The sequence below is a fragment of the Dipodomys merriami genome, unplaced genomic scaffold, assembly GCF_024711535.1.
Source record: "Dipodomys merriami isolate MVZ:Mamm:240054 unplaced genomic scaffold, mDipMer1.0.p SCAF_2, whole genome shotgun sequence".
Taxonomy (NCBI): Eukaryota; Metazoa; Chordata; class Mammalia; order Rodentia; family Heteromyidae; genus Dipodomys; species Dipodomys merriami.
Genome location: NW_027203381.1, coordinates 69,437,885 through 69,459,529, shown reverse-complemented (window position 1 = coordinate 69,459,529; position 21,645 = coordinate 69,437,885). Strand labels below are relative to the sequence as shown.

Below are 21,645 nucleotides of genomic sequence, written 5' to 3'. Positions count from 1 at the left end.
CTTTTTCTCTTCTTCCTTCCCCCCTGTCTCGAGGTGCCTCTACCTTGTTCGGGCCCTCAGTTTGCACCCCTCCCCCCACAATAAACTCTTTTCTACCTGAAAAAATACAAAATAAAAAAACTTAGGAGATTCAAGTGGTTAGAATTTACAGAACAGAGCATGGAGGGAAGGAGCAGACTTCTGTCTCCACCCCCCCACCATAAGACCAGTGGAACAGATACTACATAAACATGAAGAACCAAGGCCAAGGAAAAGCACTGTTCTTACAGCCAAATGGAAAAGGTAGGCACTGGGTAGAATACACAAAAAGGTCTTCTTGCCTCAGCAATGAGAAATTATTAACCTTAGACCAAGTATGCTCTGATCTCACCTGAAACATCTTAAAAACATGACCCAAAATAGTCTTCCAAATCAAAACAAATGTATTTATATGAATTCAAAAATATGGAGCAATCATGAAGACAAAATTCACATTGTCTGGCATCCAATCAAAATTACCAGACAGGCAAAATAGCAGGAAACTGACTCACAACAACAAGGAGATGAAGTAATCAATCAAAACTAGCCCAGAATTAACTAGATGTCTGAATTGGTGGACATGAGCTGGGAGTATAGCTCAGTGGTAGAGTACTTGCTTTCCATGTGCCAGGCCCTGGGTGTTTTTTTTTTGGGGGGTCCGGTAGTGGGGCCTGAACTCTGGGCCTGGGCGCTGTCCCTCAGCTCTTCAGCTCAAGGCTAGTGCTCTACCACTTGAGCCACAGCGCCACTTCTGGCTTTTTTTTTTTTTTTTGCTTATGTGGTACTGAGGAATCGAACCCAGGGCCTCATGCATGCAAGGCAAGCGCTCTACCACTGAGCCACCTTCCCAGCCCCTGGGCCCTAGGTTTGATTAAAACAGTTATTATAATTATATTCTTTATGTTCAAAAAGTTGAGAAGGAACCAGCACTGGTAGCTCATGCTTATAATCCTACCTACTCAGGAGGCTGAGTTCTAAGGATCATAGTTCAAAGCCAACCTACAGGAAAGTTGGTGAGACTCTTATCTCCAGTTAATTACCAGAAAACCAGAAGTGGAGCTTGTGGCTCAAAGTTGTAGAGTGCTAGCTTTGAGCAAAAGAGCTCAGGGATAGCACCCAGGCCCTGAGTTCAAACCCCATGACTGGAAAAAAAAAAGTTGAGAAGGAAATATTTAAAGACTCAAAGCAAACTTAAGTAAAATCAGAGTAGACAATAAGTGCATAAGAAAAACTAGGTACAACTTAGGGTACTATAATCAAAACAATCCCAAACAAAGCAGGGGTGAAGATATTGAAGCATGAACAAAGTGCCTATGAACCCTGGAGTGATTTCTTATAAACAACACAGGAAGTTTCTTAGAAGAGGACAGAGTTGGAAGGAGTATTGGAAGAAATGATACCTGAGTTCCGGGCCCAGAACAGGCAAAAAAGGTAGGGGGGGGGGGGGGGGGAGAAGGTATAGCTCAGTACCCTATACATTAAACTACACACTTAAAATTGGTTAAAATGGCTGAGCACCGTGGCTCATGACGCTCATGACTGTAATTCCAGCTACTCAACAGTTAGAGATCAGGAGGATTGCAGTTTGAGATCAGCTCCTGCAAAAGCAAAAAAGGCTGACATGGCCTTCACATGTCACCCCAGCTATGTAAGAAACATAGGTAGAAAGGATCACAGTCAAGGCCCACCCAGGGAAAAAAGCATGAGACTCTATCTGAAAAATAACAAAAGAAAAAAGGGCTAGAAATGTGACTCACAAGACAGAACATTTGTCTAGCAGTTGCAAGACACCTTGAGTTCAAATCCCAATACCACCAAAAAAAAAAACAGCTAAAATGGCAAATTTTAAGTTATTACATATATTTTATCACAGAGTAGCTTTTAAAGATAAAATGCATTTAAAAACAATACAAATCAGCATGAAATAAGTAATATTTATGGATTTGTCTGACAGAAAATGCAAAAGTCTATTCAATGAAAAGAACAAAGCAATACTGAGAGAAATTCAAACCTAAGTAAATACAGAAACATGTTCATGGGGCAGAAGCTCAATGATGCTGTCAGTTCTATCAAGACTGATCACAATTCCAATCCAAATACCAGCAAGCTTCTTTGCAGAAATAGACAAATGAATTTAAAAAGCATATGGAAGTACAAATAACCTAGAACAGCTAAGAAAAACAAAGCTATCTTACTCTGATTTCACAAACCCTATGGGTTTTACTATAAACCCAGAGGAATGAAGATAGTGATTTGGGGATACAAACTGATCAATAAAATGAAAAAATCTAGAATTGGGTCCATACATAGACAATTAATTTTTATTGTTATTATATGTACAGAGAGGTTATAGTTATATGTCAGGTAAAGAGTACATTTCTTTTGGAACAATGTTGCCCCTTCCCTCACTCTCTCCCAGTTAGAAAACTGATTTTTGAAAGACTTAAAAGCAATTCAATAGAGACAAGCCTTTTCAACAAATCATTCTAGGACCATTAACAGCTCCATGTGGAGACACACAATGTAGACTCATACCCTGCACACATACAAAAGCTATCCCCAAATGAATCTGACATTTAAATGCAAAATCTAAAACTATAAAACTGCTATAAGAAAACAGAAAAACACTGTAAGCTTGGACTAGGCAAAGACTTTTCAGACAGAACACTGAAAACACAATCCATAAAAACAAATTAATAAGCTGGAGAACAATACTTTTAAAACTGTCCTCAAATACACCAGAAAGGTAAGGATGTAGATCAATTGTAGAGTATTTTACTAGCATGTGCAAGCCCCAGGTTCGACCCCTAACACAAGTAAATAAAATAGTAGGAAGTAGAGCACTCGCCTTATGTTTAAGAGCTGAAGGACAGCTCCCAAGTCTAGAGTTCAAGGCCCACGACTGAAAATAATAATAATAATAATAATAAATAGCCACAATTTATTTATTTAGACAGAGAGCATGAAAAACTAGGGCCAGGTACCTATAATCATACCTATAATCCTAGCTATTCAGGAGGCTGGGATCTGAGGATTGCAGTTGGAAGCCAGCCTGGGTAGGAAAAGTCCCTGAGACTCTTATCTCCAATAAACTACTCAGAAAAGGCTGGAAGTGGTGTTGTGGCTCAAGTATAGAGCACTAGCTTTGAGAAAAAGCTCAGGACAACACCTAGGCCCAGAGTTCAAGCCCTAGGACCAGCAAAAAAGAAAATAAATTAGGAAGGTGGAGATGAAGAGGACTACAGTTCAAAGCTATCCAGGACAAAAAGTAGACAAGATCCCAGCTCAACAAAAAGCAAGTCAGATTAGAGGATGCCTGCCCATGGTTCCTGTGAAACAGAAGGTTGAGGCTAGAGGCCAGCTGTGGGCAAAAAAGAGACCTCATCTGAAAAATAACCAAAAGCCAAAAGGATTGAAAACAGCCCAGATGGCAGAGTGCCTGCCAAGCAAGGGGGAGACCTGGAGCTCAAAACACAGGATCACCAAAAGGGAGGAGGGGAGAAGGAGAGGAGGAAGATGGAGGGAGAGTATTAAAATGCATGTCACAGAATGGGACAAATGATTTAACAATCCTATATTGATAAAGAACATCTATTCAACATGTAAAGACCTCATGAAGCCAACATGAAAAATCCCCACACAATTAGAAATGGGCAAACAACATGAGTAAATATATCATCAAAGATGCACAGATGGCAAATAAGCACATGAAAAGATGCTCAACAACGTTAGTTGTTACAACAACATCATTAAGGGAATGCAAATTAAAACTATAATCAGATGCCACCACAGACATACTAGAATAGCTAAAATTTTAGAGACTACCTACACAGAGTGTTAGTAGGTACATAAAATTGTCCTACCTCTTTGAAAAATAGTCTGGCAGTTTTCTTTTCTTCTTCCTTTCTTGTTTTCCTTTTTCTTAACTTACTATGTTATACAGGTTGGCTTCCAGCTCTTCGGCTTGAGCTGAGCAATCATGTCTCAGACTCCTAAGCAGCTAGATTATAAGGCAACTGCCACCATATTTGGCTTCTTTTTTCCCCTTTCTTTTTTTTCTCTTTCTTTCTTTGTTTCTTTTTTCTTTCTTGCTTCTTTTTGACAGTACTAAGGTTTGAACTCAGATCCTTGTGCTAGCCAGGCAGGAGATATACCACTTGAGCCATACCTCCCAGATTGATCTATTTTTCATTATTTTCAAGCAGGGCCTGTTTTCTTACCTTGGATAGCTTAGACTACAATTTGTTTATGCTTCTTGCCTTTCCCGGGGGCAGCTATCTCATCCAGCTTCCCTCCAAGGAGACAAAGTCTCCAACTCCAGGCTGGCCTGGAATGGCAATCCTCCCAATTCTCAGCCTCCACATAGCTTGGAGTGACAGTACACACCACTGTATCCAGCTACAGGTTCGGGTCTCACAAGCTCTTCTTCTTCCCTGGCTAATCTGTGATCTTCCTGTTCCCAGCCTCTAGGTAGCAGGTGTATGCCACACAAGTGCCCTAGCTCTTCGTATTTTTTAAGTTTTTAAATTAAATTTATATTTGCTTGGCTCAAAAAAAGCATAAAAGCCGGGCGCCAGTGGCTCACTCCTGTAATGCTAGCTACTCAGGAGGCTGAGATCTGAGGATCACGGTTCAAAGCCAGCCTGGGCAGGAAAGTCCATGAGACTCTTATCTCCAATAAACCACTAGAAAACTGGAAATGGCACTGTGGCTCAAGTGGTAGAGCACTCGCCTTGAGCTGAAGAGTGCAGGGACAGCGCCCAAGCCCAGAGTTCAAGCCCCACAACCAACCAAAAAAAAAAAAAAAAGCATAAAAATTATATCTATTAATGGGAAAAGATGTAGTCAGACTTGAAGTTTCTTTGGTTTTCAGTACTTACTGAGGATTGAACTTGTTAGTCAAGGGCTTTAATACTTGAGTCACACTTCCAATCCTTTTGCTTACAGTTTGTCTTTCAGATAGGGTTTCAAAATTTTGGTTGGCCAGCCTAAGACCTTGATTTCCCTATCTCTACCTCGTAGGTAGATGGGATTACCAAATGTGACACTGCTATGCCTGGCTCTGAAAGGTTCTTAAAAGTTAAATGTTCTGTTTGCCTAGCAAGCATAAGGCCCTATACTGCTATTCCCAGCATAGAAAAAAAACCAATAACCTTAGAATAATCCATCAAGGTTGGGAATGTGTCTTAGTGGAGAATGCTTGCATGCTGATTCCTCAGTACCACAGAAACAGAAAAAGCCAGGGCTGGGAAGGTGGCTCAGTGGTAGAGTGCTTGCCTTGCACACATGAGGCCCTGGGTTCGATTCCTCAGTACCACATAACCAGAAAAAGTCAGAACTGGCGCTGTGGCTCAAGTGGTAGAGTGCTAGCCTTGAGCTGAAGAGCTGAGGGACAGCACCCAGGCCCAGAGTTCAGGCCCCATGATCGATCAAAATAAAAAAAAAGAAAAGAAAAGAAGCAGAAAAAGCCAGAAGTGGCACTGTGGCTCAAGTGGTAGAATGCTAGCCTTAGGCAAAAGAAGCTCAGGGACAGTGTTCAGGCCTTGAGTTCAAGCCCAGACTGCAAACAAACAACAACAAAATCCATCAAAAAGAAAATGGGTAGAAGAAAATGGGTATAAAGACTAAGGCAGAGCCGGGCGCTAGTGGCTCACGCCTGTAATCCTAGCTACTCAGGAGGCTGAGATCTGAGGATCTCGGTTCAAAGCCGGCCTGGGCAGGAGAGACCGGGAGACTCCTATCTCTAATAAACCACCAGAAAACCAGAAGTGGCGCTGTAGCTCAAGTGGTAGAGCGCTCGCCTTGAGCTGAAGAGCTGAGGGACAGCGCCCAGGCCCAGAGTTCAAGCCCCATGACTGACCAAAAAAAAAAAAAAAAGACTAAGCAAATGCAACAAGGATGAACCCCAAAATAAGTGAACTAAATGAAAGAAGCCAGACTCCAAAATGGCATATTATTTTCCTTCTTTCTTTTCATTTTTCTTGTGCTGGTCCTGGGGCTTGAACTCAGGATCTGTGCACTGCCCTTTAGCTCTTTTGCTCAAGGCTAGGCTCTACCATTTGAGTCACAGCTCCATTTCTGGCTTTTTTTTTTTTTAACGTGGATAACTGGAAATAAGAATCTCAAGACTTTCTTTCCTGTGCTGGATTGAAACCTCAATTCCCAGACTTAAGCCTCCTGAGTAGCTACGATTACAGCAATAACCATCTGTTGCCCAGCTTTGATTTTCAGTTATACAAAATGGTAGGTACTGCCAACACAGATATAGTGACAGAAAGCAACACTGCCTGTTACCTGAGGAAGGGTATAGTGGGAGCAATGAAGGAAATTCCTAAAAAGTACAAGAAAACTTTTGGAAACCAGGTGCTAGTGTCTCACTCCTGTAATCCTACCTGCTTAGATGGCTAAGATCTAAGAATGTATCTTTTTTTTTTTTTTTTTGGTCGGTCGTGGGGCTTGAACTCTGGGCCTGGGCGCTGTCCCTCAGCTCTTCAGCTCAAGGCGAGCGCTCTACCACTTGAGCTACAGCGCCACTTCCGGTTTTCTGGTGGTTTATTGGAGATAGGAGTCTCACGGTCTCTCCTGCCGGGGCTGGCTTTGAACCGTGATCCTCAGATCTCAGCCTCCTGAGTAGCTAGGATTACAGGCGTGAGCCACCAGCGCCCGGCTGAGAATGTATCTTGAAGCTAGCCTAGGCACAAGTCCATGAGACTCTTATGTCCAATTAAGCATCAAAAAAGTCAGAAGTAGAGCTGTGGCTCAAGTGGTAGAGTGCTAGTTTTTTTTTTTTTTTGGGGGGGGGTGGTTGTGGGGCCTGAACTCTGGGCCTGGGTGCTATCCCTCAGCTCTTTAGCTCAAGGCTAGTGCTATACCACTTGAGCCACAGCACCACTTCCGGCTTTTTTCTTTTTGCTTATGTGGTGCTGAGGAATCAAACCCAGGGCCTCATGCATGCAAGGCAAGCGCTCTACCACTGAGCCACCTTCCCAGCCCCAGAGTGCTAGTCTTGAGCAAAAAAAAAATCAGGGATAGTGCCCAACGTCAAGGCCCTGATTTTAAGCTCCAGGACTGGCAGAGAGACAGACAGACAGACAGACAGACAGACAGACAGACAGACAGACAGACAGACAGACAGACAGACAGACAGAGAGATTTGGAAAGAGTATGTTTCCTATCAGAACTGGTGGTTTCACACATACACACACACTTGTATGTTAAAGTCATTAAACTGTATATTTTAAGCATCCTCAACCTACCATGTCATTATTCCTGAGTAAAACATACCAAAAACAAAAGGCAAAACAAATTTAGTTGGTGAAGATGGGTGCTTGAGAGTTATGCTTTTGAACAAGCAATCCTCTCAAATGAAGTCACAGCCAGAACAAAAAGCTCTTCTGGTCATACCAACAAAGTCAGGCACCGCGGACACAGCAACTGAACTTCCGGTACACTAGAGTGTTTGGGAGGCAGGTATCAGGCACGAGATGAAGCTGACAGACGGGTTTAAGTTAGGTTTGCACTACAGAGCAGGCTAACCGGCTCCTCCAGCAGTCCCAGCCACCACAGCCACTCCCTCTGCCCCCACAGGAGAGTGCTATCTCCACCCAGTGTGGTTCAGGGCAGGGGTATAGGGACTATCTGACCCAATTCAGAGATAAGTCCCAGCTAAGGCTACAGATAAAGATGGATACAGATGGCCACTCTGTATCCATCCATCCCTATCAGAAGAAGGCTAGAGCAGCAAGAGTACTGACAGTGCCAGACAGAGATGAACAACCCTGGGAAGATGAAGCCTGTAAACTGTCAACCAAGCCCCCTGGGCCAGGTAGAGAAGTTTAGTACCCAGTCTGAAGAGAGTTCACGACAAAGCCCCTTTTAAGTCCCACCCAGAGGCTAGGCCAGAAAGCTTGTTGGGTACAGAACTCCTAATATACACAGCTGCCCCTTTGCCAACCTCCACAGTGAGGCCACAGAGGCCATCCAGGATGCAGCAGTGCAGGTTGGGGGTCTCAAAGTCCCTACTTAAAGAAACCAAAGGCCTTACCGGCTGCTTTCTGCTCCTCTGCCCATCCTTGGCTCTGAGCCCTCAGATAAATCAACCGTGACAAAACCTCGTGGCAGGAGCAGGTCGGGCTCGTGCCCAAGCCACTGGCAGCCACACTCACATCTTGGCTCATGTGACCAAAAGGGTTACAAGATAAGGCCCAGATAATGCAACACTTCCCTTTGGTGAACTTGAGGCAATAGTGTTCATTGCCAGTTGTGGTGTGGAGCCACTGCTGTCTCTACCAGTAGGCAGATGGGGGGCTGACTACTTCCCCAGCAACTTCAGCCCTGGGGCTGCCCCTCTCTTCCCTCTGCTCAGCCCTGGCAGCCACCCAGACGGTCTCACTCCAGTCTAGACTTGAAGGAGACAATTCTCCATCACTCAGCCGCCACATGCAATACTGCGGCGGCAGGGAGGCGTCCTGCGCCACGAGTTGGTCAACCTGGAAGAGCTCAGGGGCCGCTCAGAGCCCATCATCTCCCCCGTACTTGAAGACACACCGAGTCTAGATCAATGCTAAAACTGAGCTTCCTTACCTGTCGCTTCAGCAGCCCCTGGCAGACAAGACACAGCTTCGGTGGCACCCAAACGGTGCTAGAAGAGGATCCTGCAGGGCACTGCCAGCCCTCCGGCAGCGGCTTTCCGAAGCTGTCAGATTCGCAGCGCGCCACGGCTCCCCATACCACCAGCCCCTACATCCTGTGTCACCCTAACCCAGGAGGGATCCTGGGGGGGGAGGGGGGCGCAGGCCCGCAGCTGGTGGGTTACCACCTCCTCCTCCGCCGGCGCCTGATGGTCCTGGGCCTCTCGGGGGGTCCCTCGATCCCGGGAGACCCCTTGGCGTTCAGGAACGTTTCCTGGACAGCCCGCACCACTTGTCCTTCCTGCACTCCAGGCAGCCAATTTGCTTCCTGCACCCCCAGGCGTCCCTCCCCGTCAGGCCCCTGGGGCCCCACGGGCCGAGCCCTCCCCACCAGCTCGAGCCGGTTTCGCCGCGCCGGGGGCGCTCCCAGGACCACCGCCTCCCGTCCCGGGTGGCCGCAACTCTCCCAACTCCGCTCCCCGGAACTTTCGAGCCCCTCCCCGCGCGCGCACGAGCCGTCTCGGGACTCCGGCAGCGGCTCGGGATGCCGCAGCAGCCCGCGCGGAGGAGTCCCCTCCTCCCCCCGCTCCTGCACCCCGGCGCGGGCCTCGCCCCGCTCCTGCACTGCGGGGCTGCCTCCCCCCTTCTCCTGGTGCTGCCCGCGGGGCCCCAGCCCCTCCTCCTGCGCCACGGGCCACCCGGCCGAGCCCGTCCACCGCGGCGGGCTCCTCCAGTCCGCGCCGTCCGGCGGCCCCCACACCACCCCCAGGCTGGCCTCGTGGCCGCGGCCGCCGCGCTCCTCCACCCCCAGACCCACGCCGCCCTCCTCCTGCACGGCCGGGCCCACGCCGCCCTGCTCCTCCACGCCGAGCTTCAGCCCGCGAAGCTGCTGCGGGCCCCAGCTGAGAACCCCGACGCGCTGCGGCTGCTGCTCCGGCAGCGCGGGGCTCAGCCCGCCGCGCTCCTCCCGCGTCCCCCGCCGGGGGCCCCCCGCGCCCACGGCCCAGCGCCCTCGCCCGCCCCCCAGAGGCCGCGCACTCCCGCCCCTCCAGATGGTGCTGTCCGCGGCGCCCGCTCACACCGGCCCCCGCCCGGCTCCTTCCGCCTCCGCCCCAGGGGAAGGGGGCGTGGGGTCCCCGCCTCCCCCCCTCCCCCCCGGGCCCCCTCCGCTTCCCTCGCCTCCGGCCGCCGACGTCGGCCGCCGGGCGCTCCGCCGCGCCGGCCCCCGCAGGTGCTGCGGCCCCGCGCGCCGGCCGCCAGCCCGCGAGCGCCCGCCCTCTCTGCCGGATTCCCCGAACCCGCGCGCGCCTGCGCCGCCCAAGGGGGTGTGGCTCTGCTGCGTCGCCCCGCCCTCTTAAAGGGCCCGAGCCCATGAAAGCTCTCCAGGGGCTGCCCACCGCCCTGGGCCCCGCCCCTCAGGCAAAAGCCGCAGAAATGAACCAGAAAGTTGAGCAGCGGTTCATCCGAAATGACGGGAGCAATGGGGAGCGTTGGAAATGAGTCTTCCGTTCTAAGTAGCAATTCGATTGCTGAGAATTAAAAAACAAAACAAAACAAAAAACACTTCCAGCTAGCTTCGGTTGCTTCTGCTCTAAAATGAGGAAAGTAAATAGAAGATTTCCAGTATGTTATCCAGTGAGTTTCCCTGGGAACTCTATATGTAATCCCCATTGCAGTCCGAAGCCTAGGAACCCATGCCTCCATCAGCACTTTTTCCCTTGAGCGAAGGGAGAGTTCCCAAACAAGGGAGTTTGTCTAGCTTGCCACACTTTTCACTGGGGACTTAGGCAGAAACCGCCCCAAGCATAGTGAGTCTTTCTCCTTCTTGAACAGACATGGAGGAGAAAACTGAAGAGCTGGGAATCCTGGTGACAGTGCAGCATGCAGTTCCTAGCTCAAGGGGCAGCAGTCTGGGCAATAGGGCTTAGAGCCATACTGGGCCACTCAAGATTGAGACGATTATCACTTGAAACACAACTCCACTTGTGGTTTTTTGCTGGTTAATCCGAAGTTAAGAATCTCACGGACTTTCTTGTCCTGCTGGCTTTTAGATGTTATCTTTAGATTAAACATACACATACACACACATGCACGCGCGCGCGCACACACACACACACACACACACACACACACACACACACACAGAAAGCCCAGGCAGTGGGGCAAGCATAATCTTAGTTATTCAGGAGGCAGGCTGAGTTCTGAGGATGGCAGTTAGCTTGTCCAGGAGGGAAAATCAATGATACTTGTTTTGTTTTGTTTTTTGTTTTTGTCGATCGTGGGGCTTGAACTCTGGGCCCGGATGCTGTCCCTCAGCTCTTCAGCTCAAGGCTAGCACTCTACCACTGGAGCCACAGCACTATTTCCGGTTTTCTGAGTGGTTTATTGGAGACCAGAGTCTCATGGTCTTTCCTGCTGGGCTGGCTTTGAACCACAATCCTCAGATCTCAACCTCCTGAGTAGCTAGGATTATAGGCATGAGCCACCAGCGCCTGGCCATCAATGATACTCTTATTTCCAATTAACTGCCTGAAGAGCCAGAAGTGGAGCTGTGCCTCAAGTAGTAGAGCACTATCCTGAAACAAATAAGCTCAGGAACAGTGCTCAGGCCCTGAGAGTTCAAACCCCAGGACTGGCACAAACACATGCATGTATGTATACATACACAGACCCCACAAAAACAATCTCATAACTCTCAGCCTCAGAATGTATACAGCTCCTTTTTATTCTAGTCCTGTTTGATGACTACCACAAAACTTGTATGCTGCTGTGAGGTTTTTAACTTGCAAAAAAGTAATGTTTATCTAAATAATGAGAGGAATGAAGCCTGGTGCTGGAAACTCTTGCCTATAATCCTAACTACCCAGGGGAGTAGTTAGTTCAAAGCCAACCCATGCAAAAAAAGTCTGCAAAGATTCTATCGCCAAAATTACCAGCAAAATGCACCCTCAAGCAGAAGAGCACCAGCAGAGCAACCAGGCCCAGAAAACTAACCAAACTCCAGGCCCTGAGTTCCAATTTCAGTTGAGAAAAGGGGAAAAAAAAGAAAAGAATTAGAGGAACTAGCCCTAGGTACTCAAAGTCAGTTTCATTCAGGTATTGTAGCCAGAGAGAAAAAAGCAATATGTCTTCTTGCCTGCTTCCCCATTGTACTGTCTTTCCCTCCTCACAGAAGCCCTTTTGAAACCAAACACTGGTGACTCATGCCTAGCTTTTCAGGAGGCTGAAATCTGAGGCTTGCTGTTCAAAGCCAGCTTGGGCAGAAAAATCCTTGCCTCTTATCTCCAATTTACCAGGAAAAAACAAAACAAAACAAAACTCCTGAAAGTGAAGGTATAGCATCATCAGCCTTGAGGGGGAAAAGCTAAGTTCAAGCGCCCGCCCCCCCCCCCACAAACACTTTGCATACTTGAATTCCCCACATTGACCTTTTTTAAGGGAATAATAACTCCCTTTATCTTTTGAAAGTGTTAGTCCTTGAATAAACTTGATTTTCTTTCCCACCTTGTCTCCTGAATACTGACTTTCAATCTAGGAGCAGACAGACTTTGGACCGGTAACTTTTTGTGTAAATACTATGGCTCCAGATAGCTCTGCACTTCCATTGTCCAGCACGAAGACTACAGGCCAAGGCCAAAGGGCAGTGAGACAAATAGGAGATGAGTTCCCAGTACCTAGTCTGGGTGAATTGGGTCATGTTGCCTTTCCTGTGAGGTGAGCAGGGCAGCTTGCTACTGAATCATTTGATAATACTAAATGTGGTAGCTTTCCCTGAGGGCCCAAGGATAAGAAGACATCCTACCTCAGTGAGGTTCTTCCCTCTTGTTCCTGAGCCTCACAAAAGAAAGTAGGAGTTCAGCTGGGTGCAGGTAGCTCACACCTGTAATCCTACTCAGGAGGCTGAGATCTGAGGATCATGGTTCAAAGCCAGCCCGGGCAAGGAAAGTCCGTGAGACTCTTATTTCCATTAAACCACTAGAAAACCAGAAGTGGCGCTGTGGCTCAAGCGTTAGAGTGCTTGCCTTGAGCTGAAGAGCTGAGGGATATAGCGCCAAGCCCAGAGTTCAAGCCCCATGACCTACCAAAGCAAAAACAAAAACAAAAAACAAAAAGAAGAGCCGGGCGGTGGTGGCTCACGCCTGTAATCCTAGCTACTCAGGAGGCTGAGATCTGAGGATCGTGGTTCAAAGCCAGCCCGGGCAGGAGAGACCGTGAGACTCCTATCTCCAATAAACCACCAGAAAACCAGAAGTGGCGCTGTAGCTCAAGTGGTAGAGCGCTCGCCTTGAGCTGAAGAGCTGAGGGACAGCGCCCAGGCCCAGAGTTCAAACCCCACGGCTGACAAAAAAAAAAAAAAAAGAAGAAAGTAGGAGTTCATCAGGTTTAGGGGAAGGAATTAGGAAGTCTCTCCCCAACCTCCCTTACTTTGTGAACCTCAATAATGATAATTGCTAAAATGACAGAGCCTCATCCCTTGACTACTGTCCATGAACATTACATATATTCTTTTTTTTTTTTTTTTTTTTGTCGGCCGTGGGGCTTGAACTCTGGGCCTGGGCGCTGTCCCTCAGCTCTTCAGCTCAAGGCGAGCGCTCTACCACTTGAGCTACAGCGCCACTTCCGGTTTTCTGGTGGTTTATTGGAGATAGGAGTCTCACGGTCTCTCCTGCCCGGGCTGGCTTTGAACTGCGATCCTCAGATCTCAGCCTCCTGAGTAGCTAGGATTACAGGCGTGAGCCACCAGCGCCCGGCTACATATATTCTTATCCAGCCTGCAGAGCAATGAGGTGCATATTACCATCCCGTCTGATGGAGATAGAACTGAGTCTCTGGTCAGGAATGGGGGCATCTGGTCCACTAGCTATTTGTAGAAGGTCCTCAAGTTAGGATCAGGGTTTGAGAACATCTGCCTCTCAGCCATTATAAGGCTCTCAAAATCACTTGGTACTTGATAGGACAGAAAATACCTATGCTGCGATGCACATGCTTGGCTGCCCACAGCTGTCTACCTGTATTGATCATTTTGTATGCCCCCTTAACTAAATGACCCTTTAAAAAAAACTTTCTCCATTCTTGCCAGATGATTTAATAACTCTGTCAGGATCCCACAGGCAGTAAAGCTAGAAATAGAATTCAATTTTCTGACTTCATAGTCTGTCTCCTGAAACACTAAATGCAAATGAAACAAGGCCAACCTAGGAGCTCTGCTACAGGAAGCATCAGGACCGACTAGATGTTAATGGTCAGGAGATGCAAACAATTGATTGAGAGCAAATATCAAATCAAACAAAGCAAGGGGCCAAAAACAGCTCCATCCCAGAAAGTCCTGCTAGATGATTCTGTCTTAGAGGAGCCTAGTCTTCTATCCCTACCCTGCCCCCCATGTCTTCCTTCTCCTTGTCTCCCACAACAATCAGATCCATTCCATTTACAAACCTGAGATGCAAGGTTATCAGGAGCTTCAGACTCAAGAGAAGTGGGAGGTCCTTTTCCTTTCTCTTCCTCCATCCTGCCCTTTCTTTCACCAGCTCCATGGTATTATCGCACACTGGGGCTGCACCAGCTGATGTCTCTAGGCTGTCTCTATCTCCACATTGTTATGTACTGACACCAAGAGAGATTGCTTTGCGTCATGGGGAAAATGAGCCTCAGACAGAAGCAGGAGGCTCCAGATTTCAGAAGTGGCTATAATGGCTAACCCAGTAATGTTCCTCTTCTGGGATCTGGACCTTTAGGAGAGCTGCCACAGAAGACAGGCTACAAAAGAGGACTTGTGGAAAAAAAGAACAGAAAACAAAAACCCAGAACCCAAAACAACCCTCAGGGGTTGGCAGCATGGCTCAGGTGAATAGGGTGCCTGCCAAAAAGCTCAGATAGCAAGTTCAAGTCCAATCTGGAACAAAAACAAATAAGAGGACTTGTTAATCCTAGTTCTAAGCAAAGAGAGAGGCTTTGGTGAAGAAGCTCCATGGAAAGATGATTGCCCTGCTAGGTAAGCAAGAAGGCAAGGCAGGTACTGCTTGCGTGATGGGTAACCTGGCTCACATCATTGAGCAGATGCTTAGCCAGGAAACAGAGGATACTATGGAAGGATTGAGCTGAAGAATTTTTTTTCTTCTTCCTGCTTTATCTTTTTAAATAGAGCAAAATACTTTTTAAACTACTGTTGCAATTGATTGGTGGAGGTGAGTTGGATCTAAATAGATTTTTGTTTATTTGTTTTGGTGCCGGTACTAAGGGTTAAATACCCATGCATCATAGTCTCACTTGGCATTTTCTGCTCAAAGCTGTTGCTCTTCCATTTGAGTCACACCTGATAAAAGTTCTGACTTTTTTTTGGCTAATTGGAGATAAGAGTCTTACAGATTTATCTGCCTGGGCTGGCTTTAAACCATGACCCTCAGATCTAAGCATCCTGAGTAGCTATGATTACAGGCATGAGCCACCAGCACCTGGCTTCTAATGGGTTTTTGATGGCTCTTATTACCACTACCACAATCCTCATGAAAAGAAGACAATAGAATAAAATACTAGAATAGACTTTTAAAAAAAAGTATTAAGAGATTGAATTTAAAGGCCTGGCACTTTCTAGGCAAGGATTCTACTTACTTGAGCTTCACTACCAGCCCCTTCTTACATTAGCATTGGTTACTTTTGAGGTAGGGTCTCACTTTATTCCAGGGTGGCCTGGTCTGTCATCCTCCTACTTTTCCCTGTGTTACAAGGGACAACAATCATATGCCATAGCACCCAGCCATTTCATTTCCCTTGTAGCTGGGATAATAGGCTCATATCCCATAGTACACAGCCATTGGTTGAGATGGAGTCTTGCCAACATCTTTATTCCCTCCTCAGGCTGGTTTTGAATCATGATCCCTCAATCTCCATCTCTCAAATAGCTTGAGCCACTATCCATTCTTCCTTCCTTCATTCCTTCCTTCCTTCCTTCCTCCCTTCCTCCCTCCCTTCCTTTTTCCTTCCTTCCCTCCTTCCCTTGTTTCCTTCCTCCCTTCCCTTTTCACTTGTTACTGAAATACAAAAATATATCCAGAGAAAAAAAGGGCTTTCAACTCTACGAAATGAATACATTCAGCTCCCATATCAGGATCCAGAATATAACCAACCCTCAAGATGAATAAAAGAAATGTTATTAATCTTCTAGCATGCCTTTCAGATTCATTGCCTATTTTTTTTAACATTCTTATACCTTTCCTTCCCCCTCCCACTCCCAATATAAAAGTTCATAACACCAAAATTTGTTCTAGGCACAGGCAACTGGAACAATGCCCAGCACAAAGCAGATGCCAAGAATATCTGTGGAATGAAAGAGTGCATTGCAGGCACTAAAGGTATTGTTTTATGGCATTTTTGTTACATTACATATACATATATGTGGTCTATGTCTTTATGTAAGATCTCTTCCTGTAAAAGTTTTCTAGTTAAAAAAAAATGTAGGAAAGCCAATGTAACAATATGAAAAGTCATATGACCTTTTCATGCTGGTGACTCTAGCCTATAATCCTAGCTACTCAGGAGGTTGAGATCTGAGTATCACAGTTCAAAGCCAGCCTTGGCAGAAAAATCTGTCATTATCTCCAACTAACCTGCATACAGGCAGAAACGGAGCTATGGCTCAAGTGATAAAAGGGCTAGCCTTGAGTGAAAAAGCCAAGTAAGGGCATAAGACCCTGAGTTCAATCCCCAGTACTAACATCCCCCCCCCAAACCCAAAGAAGAAGAGAAGGAGGAGGAGGAAGAGGAGGACTAGGAGGAGGAAGAGGAAGAGGAGGAGGAAGAAAGTCATGCAAGCTACAAATAAGGCAGGAGAGGTGAATGCAAGTGAAGAGCCATCTACTAACTAGTGTAAGGATTCTCCGGTCTGGCATTCTAGCAAACTTCTACATTCTGGTCTATAACCACTCTTTTAAATAATAAGGCCTTAGACTCAGAAATTCTCAATACTGCTGCTCAGAATTATATAGAAAGCTTTGAATAATGCTGTACTAATGTCTGGGTCCCAACATTGTAACTAATTTGGAACCTCTGGGATAGGATTCAGTGTCTATGGCTTTTTAAAAGCTCCCCAGGAAATTCCTGCATGCAGCCAGAAATGGATAATCTTGTCTAAATGTAGACTTGGGCCTGGAGGGGGAGAGTCCAGATATTTTGGTCGTTGTTCCCTAGTGTACTCTCAGTGCCTGAGCTGAGGTCCTGGGAAAGTGAGGTGAGGGTTCAGGACTGGTATTGGAGCCAGTGATCCAATTGGACAAAGGCAAACCATTGGTCAGGAAAGAGTTATTAGCCTCTTAGTGGAGGTGAAGGGAAGGATTTCTGAAGGAATCCTTAGGTGCCAAACCAGGCCATGCCCTCCCCAGGGCCAAGAACAGACTGTGCCCTCACCCTAACTTGTCAGAGGTCCCCCGCCTCCAGCTGCTAAGCTGGCCACTTCCTGCCTCCAGGCAATTCAGTTTTCAAAACCTTACTAGGGCATGGGAGGAGCTGTGTGTTGCCAATTGCTCCCACATGCCTGCCCATTCTGCCCAACTGGAGTAGTTAAGAGCCAAATAAGCCAAGAGCTTACAAACTCTGAGGTCACCAAGGGCTTGTCTGGAAGCCAAGGGTTACGGTGTCTTGGGTTTTGGCGCCCTCTGGTGGATACTTAAGAGTTAGGGTTGGTAACCAACAAATGAACCAGAGGGTACAGACTCAGGATTTTCTGGGTATTACTTCTGGGTATGGTCTTCTAAGATATAACTCAATCCACATAATCAAGAAACTTCAAGCTAGGTGCCAGTGGCACTCCTGTAATCCTAGCTACTCTGGAGGCTGAGATCTATGGATCACTGTTCAAAGCCAGCCTGGGGAAGGAAAGTTGTGAGATTCTTATGTTCAATTAACTGGCAAAAAGCCAGAACTAGAGCTGTGGTTCAAGTGGTAGAGTACCAGCTTTAAGAAAAAAAACATTAAGGGACAATGCCTATGCCCTGCATCAAGCTGTACTGGGACACACACACCCACACACACCCACACCCCCCCCCCACACCAAACAACAAGCTGTACTGGGACACACACACACACCCCAAACAACAAGCTGTACTGGGACACACACACACACACACACACACACACACACACACACACACACACACACACACACACAGGGACACACACACACACACACACACACACACACACACACACACACACACACACACACACACACACACACACACACACACACACACACACACACACACACCAAACAAAATCTTTAAGGAAGAAAATTGAGATTTCTTTTTACTTCTTTTTTTTTTTTTGGCCAGTCCTGAGGCTTCAAATCAGGGCCTCAGGGCCTGAGTACTGTTACTGAACTTCCTTTTGGGGGGGCGGGGAGGTCGTGGGGCCTGAACTCTGGGCCTGGGCACTGTCCTTCAGCTCAAGGCTAGCACTCTACCACTTGAGCCACAGCGCCACTTCTGGCGTTTTTCTTTTTGCTTATGTGGTGCTGAGGAATCGAACCCAGGGCCTCATGCATGCAAGAGAAGCGCTCTACCACTGAGCCACCTTCCCAGCCCTGTTACTGAACTTCTTTTGCTCAAAGCTAGCACTCTACTACTTGAGCCACAGTGCCACTTCCAGCTTTTGTTTATGTGATACTGAGGAATGGAGTCCAGGGCTTCATGCATGCTAGACAGCACTCTCTATCACTAAGCCACATTCCCAGTCCCATGATTTCTTGACTTAAAGCAACTGGCTTCTTTTATTCTTCACTTAGTCCTTTTTCTCTGTAGAAATAAGGCGTAGTCAGGGCTTATCTCTAAGTGGTAAGGTAATGTTTCACTCTCATTACTTTTCCCTCTTTCCTTTTTTTTTTGTTTTGTTTTTTTGGTCGGTTGTGGGGCTCTATCCCTGAGCTCTTCAGCTCAAGGTAAGCACTCTTGAGCCACAGTGCCACTTCCGGTTTTCTGGTGGTTAACTGGAGATAAGAATCTCATGGACGGGCTAGGAAGTTGGTTGGCTCAGTGGTCTAGAGCGCTTGCCTTGCATACCTGAGGCCCTGGATTCGATTCCTCAGCACCACATAAGCAAAAAGAAAAAAGCGGGAAGTGGTGCTGTGGCTCAAGTGGTAAGAGCACTAGCCTTGAGCTGAAGAGCTGAGGGACAGCGCCCAGGCCCAGAGTTCAGGCCCCACGACTGGACCCAAAAAAAAAAAAAATCTCATGGACTTTCCTGCCCGGGCTGGTTTTGATCCATAATCCTCAGATCTCAGCCTCCTGAATAACTAGGATTAGAGGCAAGAGCCCCTTTCCTTCTTGATTCAACCTTTCCAGTTTATAGTATAGACACTGTATAATCCCTACATGCCTGAACTTTTGTTCCAATGATATCCATCCCAGGCAAGCCTATTCCTGTTTCTTTTTGGACCACCATCTCCAGCCTGGTCAGCTCATTCCCACTCACTGCAAACCCCACCCCCCCTTACTTCTGAGGTAATTAGGTTCACATGGATAGATCTTCCTGTCCCGGTGGCTGTCCTGGGTTCCAATGTCAGCTGACTGCCATGATGATGAAAAAAAACTAAAATATAGTCTTCTCTCCTTTACCACTTTGGCTTGGTGGGAGATTTTAGGGACTAGACTAGACAAAATGCATGCATCAGAGAAGTCATCACTGTAAGAGTTTAGATGGCCTTGTTGACTCTGTGCCTTATTAAATCCTTGTTAATCTTCTAAAACACGTATTTCATCACATCATTCCCTTACTCAAGATCTTACTGCTCTCAAGTTCTCCCTAGGTGTTCTGCAAATCACAGCAATCCCATAAAGGGTTGATTCATCTAGAAACAAGAGTAGGAAATTAGGTTCAGAAGAGCCAAAAATCTATAAATAGAGGTAAAAAATAGACTTACGTGGGCTCAAATTTTTTCTTGAAGGTGTTTGGGAGGTAGAAAGTTGGTAGAAGAGGAAACAGATGACATTATCAGCAGGGATGTTAACCTCTAGTTTCTGTGAAAATGGGTTTGTCCCTAATAAAAATGCAAGATTCTGGAACCTAAGAAATTCCCTCAGTATCATCTTCAAAGGAGGTCATTAGACCAAGAACTGGGCACTACTCATGTCTGCCAGGTAAACACAGACTATGTCTTATCAGCAGCCTCTCCATGTTAGTGGGATGCAAAAGAAAGGATTATAAAGGTCCCTTTAAAACAGGTTGAGGGCTGGGAAGGTGGCTCAGTGGTAGAGCACTTGCCCTGCATGCCTGAGGCCCTGGGTTCGATTCCTCAGCACCACATAAGCAGAAAAAAAAAAGCCGGAAGTGGTGCTGTGGCTCAAGTGGTAGAGGGCTAGCCTTGAGCTGAAGAGCTAAGGGACAGCACCCAGGCCCAGAGTTCATGCCCACGACTGGACCAAAAAAACAAAAACAAAAAACCAACATAAAACAGGTTGAATCTGGGTTTGAAGGAGGAAATATGTTCTTAAGAGAAAGGCTTTTGGGGAATGGGTGTGTATGGTATTTCCATTTGGTATATGGTACGGGGCGGGGGGGGAGGGGAGGCTGGGAAGGGATGTGAAGGGTAAACAAAGGAGGAGGCTGCAATGCTTGATAAGAAATGTATGCATTATCTTGCCCATGTAATTGTAACCCCTCTGGTACAGTATGTTCACAAAAAATAAAAATTAAAAAAAAGATTTCTTTTCTTTAGATGACATGTTTAACTGGCTAGGATGAGGTATTGAAGTTTCTTACTATTATTGTGCTGGCTCTATCAGTGCTTTAAGTCCACAAGTGTTTGTCTAATGAATGTGGGAACACTTATTTGCTGCAGTTATGTTGTCATTTTCTCTTCATGGATCATTCTGTCTTAACAGGAATATGTAGTCTCTTACTGGTTTTAACTTTTTTTGGGGGGTGGGTCATAGGGCTTGAACTCTGGGCCTGGGCCCTGCCCCTTAGCTCAAGTCTAGCTCTCAATGACTTGAGCCATAGCACCACTTTTGGTTTTCTAGTGGTTTATTGGAGACGAGTCTCACACTTTCCTGTCTAGGCTGGCTTTGAACTGAAATCATCAGATCTCAGCCTCCTGAGTAGGTAGGATTACAGGTATGAGCCTGGTTTTAATTTTAAATCTTTTAGGATCCATTTTCATGGAAGATCTGTATCCACACTTTTACCCTAACTTGTGTTCATCTTTGTCAGCAAGATGTTTCTTATAGGTAACAAATGGTTAGATCCTTTTGTGTGTGTGTGTGTGTGTGTGTGTGTGTGTGTGTGTGTGTGTGTGTGTGTGTGTGTGTGTGTGTGTGTGTGTGTGTGTGTGTGTGTGTGTGTGTGTGTGTGTCAATTTTCAAACCCCAGAAGTGGGGCTTGAACTCACTGCCTCTTTGTTCCACTCAAAGCTGGCACTCTATTACCTGAGACATATTTCTGGCTTTTTGCTTGTTTATTGGCAATAACATTTCTTGGATTTGTGTTCCCAGGGTGTCTTTGAACAGTGATCCTCAGAACTCAGCCTTCTGAGTAAGACTACAGAAGTAAGCTATCAGGGATTGGCTTTGGATCTTGCTGTTCTACAACTTGGTTTGCCCAGGCTGACTTTGAACCACTATCTATCTAATCTGTCCCAGTAGCTAAGATTATAGGTGTGAATCACTGGTATCCAATTGTTCTACATTTTCTGAAGAGTTGAAAAGGCCTGTAATCCCAGGAGATATAGGTAGGAGGGCTCACAGGCTACTTGGGCAAAAAGCACAAGCTTATAGGCAAAAAGCACACAAACATGCACAAACACAGAGATGTAACTGAAGTTCACTGTATAGCACATCTATTCACTAACTATATTGAAAGACTGGAGAGTTGGTAGTTTCTATAGTAGGAACTTAAAAAGAAAAAAAGCTCCAGGGTTAGAGGCATGGCTCAGGTGGTCAGATGCCAGACAACAAATGCATCAGATGAAGAGACCTGGTCTCAGACAGAAAAGTCTTTAAAATACGGTACC

General features: G+C 46.6%; 1 protein-coding gene across 2 annotated transcripts in view; it reads right to left on the bottom strand.

The window, feature by feature from the left end:
• The window catches only part of Tnk2 (tyrosine kinase non receptor 2), a 46,823-nt gene extending 37,202 nt beyond the window's left edge, over positions 1 to 9,621 (bottom strand). The window contains exon 1 of one of the 2 annotated variants that reach the window (XM_070029966.1): positions 8,602 to 9,621. The gene's annotated coding sequence lies outside the window, so the exon portion shown is untranslated. The remainder of the gene's footprint in view (positions 1 to 8,601) is intronic. The other variant, XM_070029964.1, reaches the window with a different exon arrangement.
• Positions 9,622 to 21,645: the final 12,024 nt, after the last annotated feature.